Raw genomic sequence first — 10,824 nt, 5'->3', positions numbered from 1 at the left:
TTTTCTATGTCAGGCTAACCCATGCCTTGATCCGACAGACCTGCGCTGTCTGGGCTAAGCTGATTCACCTTTCATTTCTTATGGCCCTCATTATACAACCAGGTGTATACAACAGTCTGGCAGGGGTGTAGGGAGGATTTGCGATCATCGCATTTGCGATGCTAGAAGTATATGCTTGGAACCTTCTTGACACGTTCTAGGTTCTCAGTAAGGGTTCTCCCTCTCTGCTTCCTCTTCCTGTCCTCTGAATTTGGTGGCTTCAGAAGATTATGTCCTTGACCTTCTCTTAAATGTGTACTCTCTGCTTGGCAAGCCCATCCTTTCTCATGATTGAAACTCTTGATCTTACACGGATAACTTCCAACTTTATAGCTCCAGCTTGGGCCTTTTTCGTATTTCAACATTGCATTTCCAAATATCTCCAGGATTTCTTCACTTGAATTTACCTAGAACAGTTTCCTACTTGATTTATTTGATCAAAGAGATGCATACCTGAAGACTTAGCCATCTTCAAAATGTGCATATTCTAGAAATATTTCTTCCTAAGAGTAAACGTAAATTAGAGAGGATGAGTTATGGAGCTGTTAAATCTACTGCGCTTATGCTCATTTTTGCATTAATGCTGCCCTATATTTTCTCAGCATCATCTTTAATATTTGGCAGAATGCTTGCTCCTAAATTAATAGCATTGCATGTGTCTCATTTACTTGCCTTCATAGTGGCTTTTTAATTACATCTGCCTCATCTTCCAAAGTTACTGAATTTCAGGTGTATTTTTCAGTACTGTACCACCACCACCAATTAACAATATTTGGTGGTTGTTAAGATAATAGAAATATTTACAACTAAAATAACAGTGAACATTAGAGTAATAGAATAGTGGTCATCAAAATCACTCATGGAAATTTTGCTGCACATGAAAGAAAAGTGGTTCCAACGATATTGACAAAGGGTGATGGGTATTTCCCTTCCATGGGACAGTCATACGGCAATGTTGTAAACAAGGTTTACAATGTACTTGCTTAAAGGTTCTCTGTACATCCCCTGCTTGACCAGTCCCCACTTCCCCTACACACTACTCACTTGACTGACCTTCCCCCTAAATCTTCCCCCATAATCATAGACCCTAATCAGAAAATACCTACATACTTCCCACCCTCCCCCACCAGAGATAGTGATTGTTCTAATATTTAGCTCGGAATGGCTACCCCTTGATAGTTTAGCAAAGGGAAAACCTCTGCCCCAGGAAAGTTCTTAGCCCGGGGGGCTAACAGGAGTTTAGAGGGCCAGCTCCTCTGCTGCTTTCCCTGGTAACCTGAGCCAAGCTGACATCAATTTCCCCATAACTGATAGCCTTCCTAGTCCTCCCCAGAGCGAAGCCTGCAGCTACGTCCTGCCCTGCCGTCCACCACATACAGTGGGGTGTCGCTCCAGGACCTTGCTTCCGGCATGTAAGCTCCCCCATCCATCCATCACTGATGTCTCTGTCGCTGACTCTGGGCTCTTTCTTCAGTCTTGAAGCTGGGCAAGCACAGGGCTTGCAGGCCTCTGGGGTGCAGCCCGACAACCATCAAATAAATAAAAGATCTGTGACAGGCTAGTTAATCTTCACTGGAGTATGCAAATAGGATTTCTAAATTTGGCATGCAGATACCTTTGAGAGACATATGAAGTCCCTTGCAGAGGTGCCAGTGGCATAACTATGAAAGAGAAGAGTCCCTTAGTGTCCCTAAAAACATGTTCTGTTCCTTTTGGGATAGAGTAGCCAAGCTGAACCCAGAGCCTGCACAGCCCATTCCTACCCCAGCTTTGAGACAGTTGATGGAGGAAGCTCTCTGGCTTGTCGCTGAGGAGCTGATGTGGCAGAAGTGTCCAGGCGTACAGGCATGCCTTGTTTTGTTGTGCTTTGCTTTATTGCGCTTCACAGATAATTATGTTTTTTACAAATTGAAGGTTTGTGGAAACCCTGCCTAGAGCAAGTCTATCAGCGCCATTTCCCCAGCAGCATCATGTTTTTCTTAAGGCTCCTGGATTTTGAAGAACTAACCTTAGAAGAATTCCTTTGCTCTTCTAGTACTTTTTAACTGCCTATTCATCCTCCTATAATATGTATTTCAGAGTGGATGAGACAAAACTTTGGTCACAGGAAAAATGTGCAAAAAGGCCAGAAAAAACACAGGCCTTTACATGAAAGATATTTGCGTCCTAAATTCATGTTTGTTTGTATGTTTTTTATATTTGTCTTCAGAGATCATAGAATTATTTTAAAAGTTAATAATTTTAGTGTACATTGGGTTGTTCAGAAGTTCAAGTACTCGGTGTTATGAAAGCTGCTTATAAGACAGTTTTTACTGTGCGTTGATCTCCAAATGACAATTACAGTAGATGTTGCTATAAAGCTCAACTGCTTTCTGGTTTAGATCCACTCCAATGGATCCACTATAGCACCAATAGTAGCTTCTAATTGACATTTTACTTTTCTGCTTCAAGCTAAAGACAGATGGGTGTGTGTATGTGTGATATGAAAAGCAAGCATTTGCCAGTGTTCTTTTTTAAATCAAATCATTGTCAGATTTCACTGGACTTTTTGAAAAGGTGTGTGTCTATTCTTTATTTGTAGTGGGTTTTTTCTGTCTCTAATTGCAACCTGACTCAAGGGTTTTGCATCCTAGAGTCATTAGTTATGGCAGCAGGCAACTGAAAATTAGAATTTCAGTATAACAGTTGTCTCTTTTGGAGGCCTATTGGGATTGGTTGTATAAACAATAATAAAGTGACTAGAGTAGACAACACTGCAAACTGACATCTGTCTTGGGAATTCTAAATGTGAATATTAAAGCTAGGGTGGGCTTCCCTGGTGGCACAGTGGTTAAGAATCCGCCTGCCAATGCAGGAGACGCCGGTTCGAGCCCCGGTCTGGGAAGATCCCACATGCCGCGGAGCAACTAAGCCCGTGTGCCACAACTACTGAGCCTGCGAGCCACAACTACTGAGCCCAAGTGCCACAACTACTGAAGCCCGCACGCCTAGAGCCTGCGCACTGCAAGGAAGAGTAGCCTTCACTCACCACAGCTAGAGAAAGCCCACGCGCAGCAACGAAGACCCAACGCAATCAAAAACAAATAAAATTAAATTAAAAAAAGGATGGAGCTTGTATGTTTAAAAAAAAAAAAAGCTAGGGTCAAATATAAGATTGTATTTTATTTTTAAAATGTATTTTATTGAAGTATAGTTGATTTACAATGTTCTGTTAATTTCTGCTGTACAGCAAAGTGATTCAGTTATATATATATATACACATTATTTTTCATATTCTTTTCCATTATGGTTTGTGACAGGATATTGAATAGAGTCCCCTGTGCTATACAGTAGGACCTTGTTGTTTATCAATTCTATATGTAATAGTTTGCATCTGCTAATCCCAAACTCCCAGTCCACTCCCCCTTGGCAACCACAAGTCTGTTTTCTCTGTCTGTGAGTCTGCTTCTGTTTCGTAGATAAGTTCATTTGTGTCATATTTTAGATTCCACTTATAAGTGATATAAGATTGTATTTTAATTTACTATACTACTTGAAATCATGAAACCATAATCAACTATGAGTCTGATGCCTGTTGAAATTAAGATTAAAAAGATGCTTATAAAAAATGTCATTTAATATTCTTTTCTCTCACTAATCATTGCCTAACATATTTTTAAAGATGGAGGAAGGTATTTGATCTCATGAAGTAACTAAAAATTAAGTGTGTTCTTAAATAAGACACCATGGCAATATATTTGGATAAGGGTGATTCTATAAATAAGATCATTAAAATACCTTTTGTTAATAGTAATCTTCTTTAGCATTAGCAAAATATGCTTCCTTCAAGAGGCTTGAAGTGCTATTTTAATATCTTTGTACTGCTTCACAGTAACTGTGAAAACTGCAACAGATCTCCTCTCTAAAAATGTCATTGCAAAAAGAATTTTCTCAATGGAAATAAAGGACTTCACATTGAATAAATAGCCCCCCAAAATCTATTGCTTCCTTTGTCTCAAAGTGTACAGTCAGATCAATGTCCCATTGAACTTTGCACTGGTGTGAAACCATCTGATGCATTTGGTCAATTTGGGGTGTAACATTTTAAAAACACGTAGTCAGTCATGTCTAATTTATCAGTTCATGTATCCCCAGCACTTCTTATATGTTCACGATATATAATAGTTGTTCAATAAATATTTAATACCTGAATTTTTTTAAGTGTACTTGCTTAAAAAATACTCAGTCTTTGGCTAATTTTTAAAAGTTTGGGAAATTGTTTCAAATTTTGTTTTCAAAATTTTTTAAAAATTGTTTCAAGTTTTGTGTATAAAGTGAGACTTGATTGCAATTTTAATATCTCGCTATTTAACATTTGCATGATTCAAAATCATATTGTTGAATTGGGCCCCGCTGCTCGCCGCTTACAAAATCAAATTCACAAATGTTGATAGAAAGGAAAGTTGTCTTTAATCACAGTGCCAGCAATCTGGGGAGATGATAGACTCAGTGTCCCCCAAAAAACTACCTCCAAAGATTCTGCTTGGCCATGAAAGCTTTAAAGGGAAGGAGGGAAGTAATCTCAGTTAATCATTGAGATGGGGGGTCAGAGTCATCGCCATCACCCCAGTGCATGCAGACTTGTTGACTTCTTGTGATCTTCCTCTAAACATTATCTTGTTCACACAGTTTGGTCACACAGTTTGAGAGATTACTGAAGGGGAAGCTAGGGAAGAGATCTGGTCATCTGTTAATTACTTATTCTTCATTTCTGTTTATTTGATTTACGGAAAGAACCGGCAAGTTAGGCAAGGTATTGCCTGATTAAAAGATTTGAAAGGTGTGCTTGGGCTGGACATGAGTAGAGCATGGGGGTGCCTGGTTAAAAAGTTAGCTACAATATAGCTTTGCTAAAGTGACAAGGAAAGGGGTTTCCTGCTGAGGGCGGTTTCCTGCAAAGAGCCGCTTACAATCCTGCAATGTAACTATCATAAAATATAACTATCTTGGGACTTCCCTGGTGGTCCAATGGTTAAGACTCTGCACTCCCAATGCAGGGGGCTCAGGTTCGATCCCTGGTCGGGGAACTAGATCCCGCATGCCGCAACAAAGATCCTGCGTGCCACAACTAAGACCCGGCACAGCCAAATAAATAAATCAATAAATATCAAAAAATAAATAAATAAAATGTAACTATCTTGTATGTTCAACTGGTGCATTTCTCTTCCAAATTGACTCTCATCCTTGCATCTTTCCAATTTTGGTTCATAACACCCAGCCAGTCACCCAGCAATTAGAATTTCATTCATCACAAGGTAAATCCTATTTTTTTAAAGTCTTTAAGATTTAAAGCAAGAATATATAACCTACACGATAAGTACTCTTAACATTAGTTTCCCAAATAATCATTTTCATAAAATATTACCGGTGCTCGCATATATTACTCATTCCACCTCTAGCCCTTCCCCACCTCTCCACCCAAACCCCAAAACAACCAAGGACCATTAGGAATATATGAAGTACAATGCTGACTTACTAGCATTTATATATGTGTGTGTATATATACATATGTATATAACAATATAAGTATATGTACTATCCATTCAGTAGGTGGTGACTCCAACCGTCTTCTCATTATAGCCAGTAAAGAGTTAAAAATGTTCATAATTCATTATTTGAAAGAGCAAAAGTTATAAACAATGTAAATTTTCTATAATGACGCCTGGCTAACTAAATTATGTTATATTCATTCCATGGGCTACTATACAGAAAGTAAATATTCTAAATTAAGTCTCACTTCTAAGTCACATGGCTTCTGTCTTGGCGGCTTTACCTTTAGAAGCTGGCTCGAGACAGGAGCCCTGAGACTTTAGGCAAAAGGAAGATGGGGGGAATGTAATATATGGGCCTCGTCACCTCTAACCATCCATGTAGGGTTTTTTCTTTCCTTGATGGCAGTAGAAAGACCTCACTTCCATAACATACTACTCTTGATACTTTCTTTACAGCTACTTTTCATTAAAGATTCTCTCATGAGGTATTTATCTGGGAGTTGGGAGGCTAAGGCGCTCAGGTCCTGGCTCTTCAGTGAATTTAACTGTGTGACCTTGGGCAAGTCACTTAACTTCTCTGTGCGTCAGTCTCCCTATCTTGTAAAATGGGAGTAATACCTACCTCACAGGGTTGTTGTGGGGATTAATTAGATATAATGTCTGTAAAGCATCTAAGGTTCTTGAAGATGGTGCTATATAAATACAAAATAATATCTATTAAAGTTGGTTTATTTGTGAAAAAATAAAATCATATTACAAGAAAGTAGCAATTCATATAGGAAAATATTCAAAATATATTTTGAAATCAAAAGGCAGATTTTAAAATGATATGGTCCTAATTTTGTATAAATAATTTATATATATAGGTATATTCATTCATATGTACATTCACACAGACATGAAAACTGCAAAATAATAGGAAGGAAAACACCAAAAGATTATTGATAATAGTGATTTTATCTGAGTTACAGAATATTGGGGGCTGTTTTTCTTTTTCTTTCTTTTTTTGACCAGCGATCGAGCCTGTGCCCCCTGCATTGGGAGTGCAGAATCTTAACCACTGGACTGCCAGGGAAGTCCCTGGGAGTTGTTTTTCTTTATTGTATCAATACTTTTCTATATTTCCTGAATGTTCTTATAATGCTCATGTATTACTTTTGTAGAAAAAGACTTTTTATTTTACTTTGTTTGCTTAGAATAGAGGTCAGCAAACTTCTGTAAAGAGCCAGAGAACAAACACTTTTGGCTTTGTGGGCCTTATGGTCTCTGTCTCAACTACTCAACTCTGCTGTTGTAACAAGAATCAGCCATAGACAATACATAAATGCATGGGCATGGCTGTGTCCCAATTAAATTTTATTTACAGAATTAACAGTGAGCTGCATCTGGCCCTCAGGATGTAGTTTGCCAAAGTGTCCTAGAACAGTAGAAGTAAGGAGAAATAGAATTGGGAGAAAACATGGTGGTCAAAGAGTGGGGCAGTTCTGTGTGGAGTTAGGTGCTGGTCTCTGGAGTCAGAGTGGTCAAACAAGAATGAAGCTAGAGTGTTGTCCCTGGGGATGACGAATTTGTCTGGATAATAGCAGGGTGAGGGTGGAGGGCAGGAATGTAAACCAGGAGCTAAGACTTTCCAGCTCAGAGGGAGTGACAGGTCAGAAGATGGCAGGGACAGGAGAGGGAGGCTGATGCAGCCATGTGACATGACCCTCAAAGAAGCAAGTTTTTATGCAACCACAGAGGACTAAGGTCCTGGAAATAGCACTGGGAAATGGGGAGGGTGCCAATGTTACTAAACGTTAAGTATCCACTTCAAAGTTCCTATGGAGAAGTTGTGTCTTGGAGAAAAGCCAGGCTTGAGTTGAGTCAAGGAAATGATCCTTGATGGTTTGAGGGAGAAGAGGCAGAGAGTGCGAAGAGGATGATACTGCCAGGAGAGGACAGACATGTTTGGGGCATGTTGGGTTTACAGGGATTAGTGTCCGGAATGAGCAGGCAGTAGCTTGCATTAATTATAGTTTGCTGAGTCAAGAGTAGGCAATGGGATTAATTAATTCCCAGGCCCTCAGTACAGTAAAAAATAGCAATCTCTGGAGGATGGGAGGTCTTTTCCTAACCAGGTAGCTGCTATCCCCTCTTTCCCCCATAACATCTCACCCAAGGCCCATACTTGGCTAAGTTTCCTTAGGTCCCCATTGAGACAAGCCATGGATATGACTTGATTGGGCAATAATGTTTTTATCATCTTTATTGCATTCTCCACTGCATTCCTTTTTATTCATTTCACCTCTTGGTGCATTGCCTGAAGGAAAAACTCAACAAGTAAGGAAGGAAAGAATGACCTCCTAACCAATCTTGCCAGCTCCAGCCCTTCCTTCTTCCAACTGTCCCATACTGGGCTGCCAGATGTACGTACACAAAGTCCAGATTGTGGCACTCTCCGAATCAAGAAGGATTCATATGATCACAGATCTCCAAAGTAGGAGGTGCAAATCCCAGGGAATGCACAAGATAAATCACTGGCTTACAGGGGAAAAGTATTGGAAATCTATTTTTCTAGTTTTTAATATTTTACTGTATTTATTAGCTGCATACATTTTGATCACATGATAATGATTTTTCCTTTTAAAAGACTATTTTTTGAAGTTGCAGCAAAATTAAACAGAAAGGGCAGAGATTTCTCATATACCCCTGTGCCCACACACGCACAGCCTCCCCCATTATCAGCATCCCCCACCAGAGTGGTACGTTTATCGGTGAACCTACATTGACGCATTATTATCACCCAAAGTCCATAGTTCATATTAGAGTCCATTTGTGGTGTTTTACATGCTAGGGCTTGGACAGATGTATAATAACATGTATCTACCATTATAGTATCATACAGAATAGTTTCACTGCCTTAAAAATCCTCTGTTCTCCATCTATTCATCCCTCTCTCCCTACCCCATTCCTTGGCAACCATTAATCTTTTTACTGTCTCCACAGTTTTGCTTTTTCCAAAATGTCATATAGTTGGAATCATACAATATGCTGCCTTTTCAGATTGACTTCTTTCACTTAGTAATATGTATTTAAGTTTATTCCGTGTCTTTTTATGGCTTGATACCTCATTTGTTTTTAGAGCTGCATAATATTGCATAGGCTGGATGTACCACGGTTTATTTATCCGTTTACTTACCAAAGGACATCTTGGTTGCTTCCAAGTTTGGACAGTTATGACTAAAGCTGCTATAAACATCCAAGTGCAGGATTTTTTCATGGGCAGGTTTTTGTGTGGACATAAATTTTCAGTTCATTTGGGTAAATACCAAGGAACATGACTGCTGGATCATGTGGTAAGACTATGTTTAGTTTTGTAAGAAACTGCCAAACCATCTTGCAAAGTGGCTGTAGCATTTTGCATTCCCACCAGCAGTGGATGAGCATTCCTGTTGCTCCACATCCTCACCAGGATTTCATGCATCAGTATTTTGGATTTTGGCCATTCCAAAAGGTGTGTAGTGGTATCCCATTGTTGTTTTAATTTGCATTTCCCTGATGACATATTATGTGAAACATCTTTTTATATGCTTATTTGCTATCTGTGTATCTTCTTTGGTGAGATTCAGGTCTTTTGCCCATTTTTTAATTGGGTTGTTCATTTCCTTATTGTTGAGTTTTAAGAGTTCATTAACTATTTTGGATTTAAGTCCTTCATCAGATATGTCTTTTGCAAATAATTTTTCCCAGTCTGTGACTTGCCTTCTCATTCTCTGAAAGGGCTCTATTTTTATTTTTACCTGCAAAGAAAGAAATTAAGCTTTGCTAATATTTAGCATATCAATTATTGATATAAACATATATAATAACTAGTCATACATATATTGGGGATGCATATTCAAGTATTTTGTTACTAGTAGGGTGCATGATCAAAAAATTTAGAAACCCCTAATGCAGGGAATAAAGTCTAGATTCCTTATCTTGGCGTTTAAGTCCTTACAAAACCTGCTACACCCCTTCTCTATCTATCTTCATACGTCAGATTGTCTGATCCATTTTAATCTATCCCTTTGTTTTTCAGCCTACGCAGGACATCGTCTTGTGCTTAGAAAGCCTCAAATAAAGTCTCTGTTGAGATGAGACATGGTACAATGACACTACGTCCTTCTGTGCCCTCTCCAGTGGAAGTGTGGAATGCAGTCGAGGGCTCCCTGTCTCTAAGGGCCAGCAGTCGGTGTTGACATATTCCTGTCTCTGCATTGGCTTTTAGGGTATTTTACCACTCTCCCTGAAATGTTCATTCTCCTCTGCCATTGGGCTGCCTGTTCCCATCCTTGTCATTATTACTCTGCCACCCTCCGGGACGCCCCCACATTCACAAGTGGCTTTAGTGTCTCTCCTTCCCTGCCCTATCTGACTTCAGCACCCCTGCTGATGGGTCCCCCACCCGACATCCGAATCTCTCCCCATCTTGCCTCCTCTACCGCTCCGCTGTTTCTGCTACCCTCTTGTTCCTACAGTCACACCCTCGTGGAGCAGTTGTCTTCATCCCAGACAGCAAACCTTGCTCTGCCCTTGCTCTGCCCTTAGCTGCCTTTTCTTCCACATCTCACACACCCTTGGTTAGGTTAAACTGGCTTTTCAGCTTCGCTGAGAGCTTCAGTCCCTTTGTCTCTCTTAGTCCAATCTACCGGACCACTCCTGGTTTCACTTCCTTGTCTGTGAGCCCCAATCCCGCAGTCAGTCATTTCAGTGATACCCACACAGCACCCTCTACAAGTCTTGACCTTCTTCCTCTGGACCACATGTCTTTCCAGGACCCAACTCCAGCTGGACTTGCCCGTTCCTGTTCACAGCCTGTTGAGTCCAGCTGAAGGGCCTCCCATCGCTTGGCTCTTGGTGCCCTGACAAGTGTTCCTCTCCATCCTCGGGTGGGTCTGCAAGGCACCCCAGGCTCATGCTCCTCATTTTTCCTTTATTTCCCGCTCCGCCCAATGATGAATCCACATATTTGCCTCCTCAAGTCCCTGATCACACTCCCATAGCTCAACCCTCAACAGATTGAAACTCCCAGTTTCCAAATAAAAGAAATGATCCCAGGTCAAAATTCCCTCCACTTCCCTCCAGTTTATTTCCAAAGTTGCCCATTCTTACCTCCTTCTCTCTTGTTCAGAGTAGGTGTCCTTCTCTTCTCTCAGCTATCCTCCCACCTCATCCCACTGCCTCACTTTCCCTAATTACATTGCCCTTCCCCAGCAGCCGTTCTACCCTAAAT

The sequence above is a fragment of the Eubalaena glacialis genome, chromosome 6 (assembly GCF_028564815.1).
Source record: "Eubalaena glacialis isolate mEubGla1 chromosome 6, mEubGla1.1.hap2.+ XY, whole genome shotgun sequence".
Lineage (NCBI taxonomy): Eukaryota > Metazoa > Chordata > Mammalia > Artiodactyla > Balaenidae > Eubalaena > Eubalaena glacialis.
Note: the sequence above shows the minus strand (reverse complement) of the source record.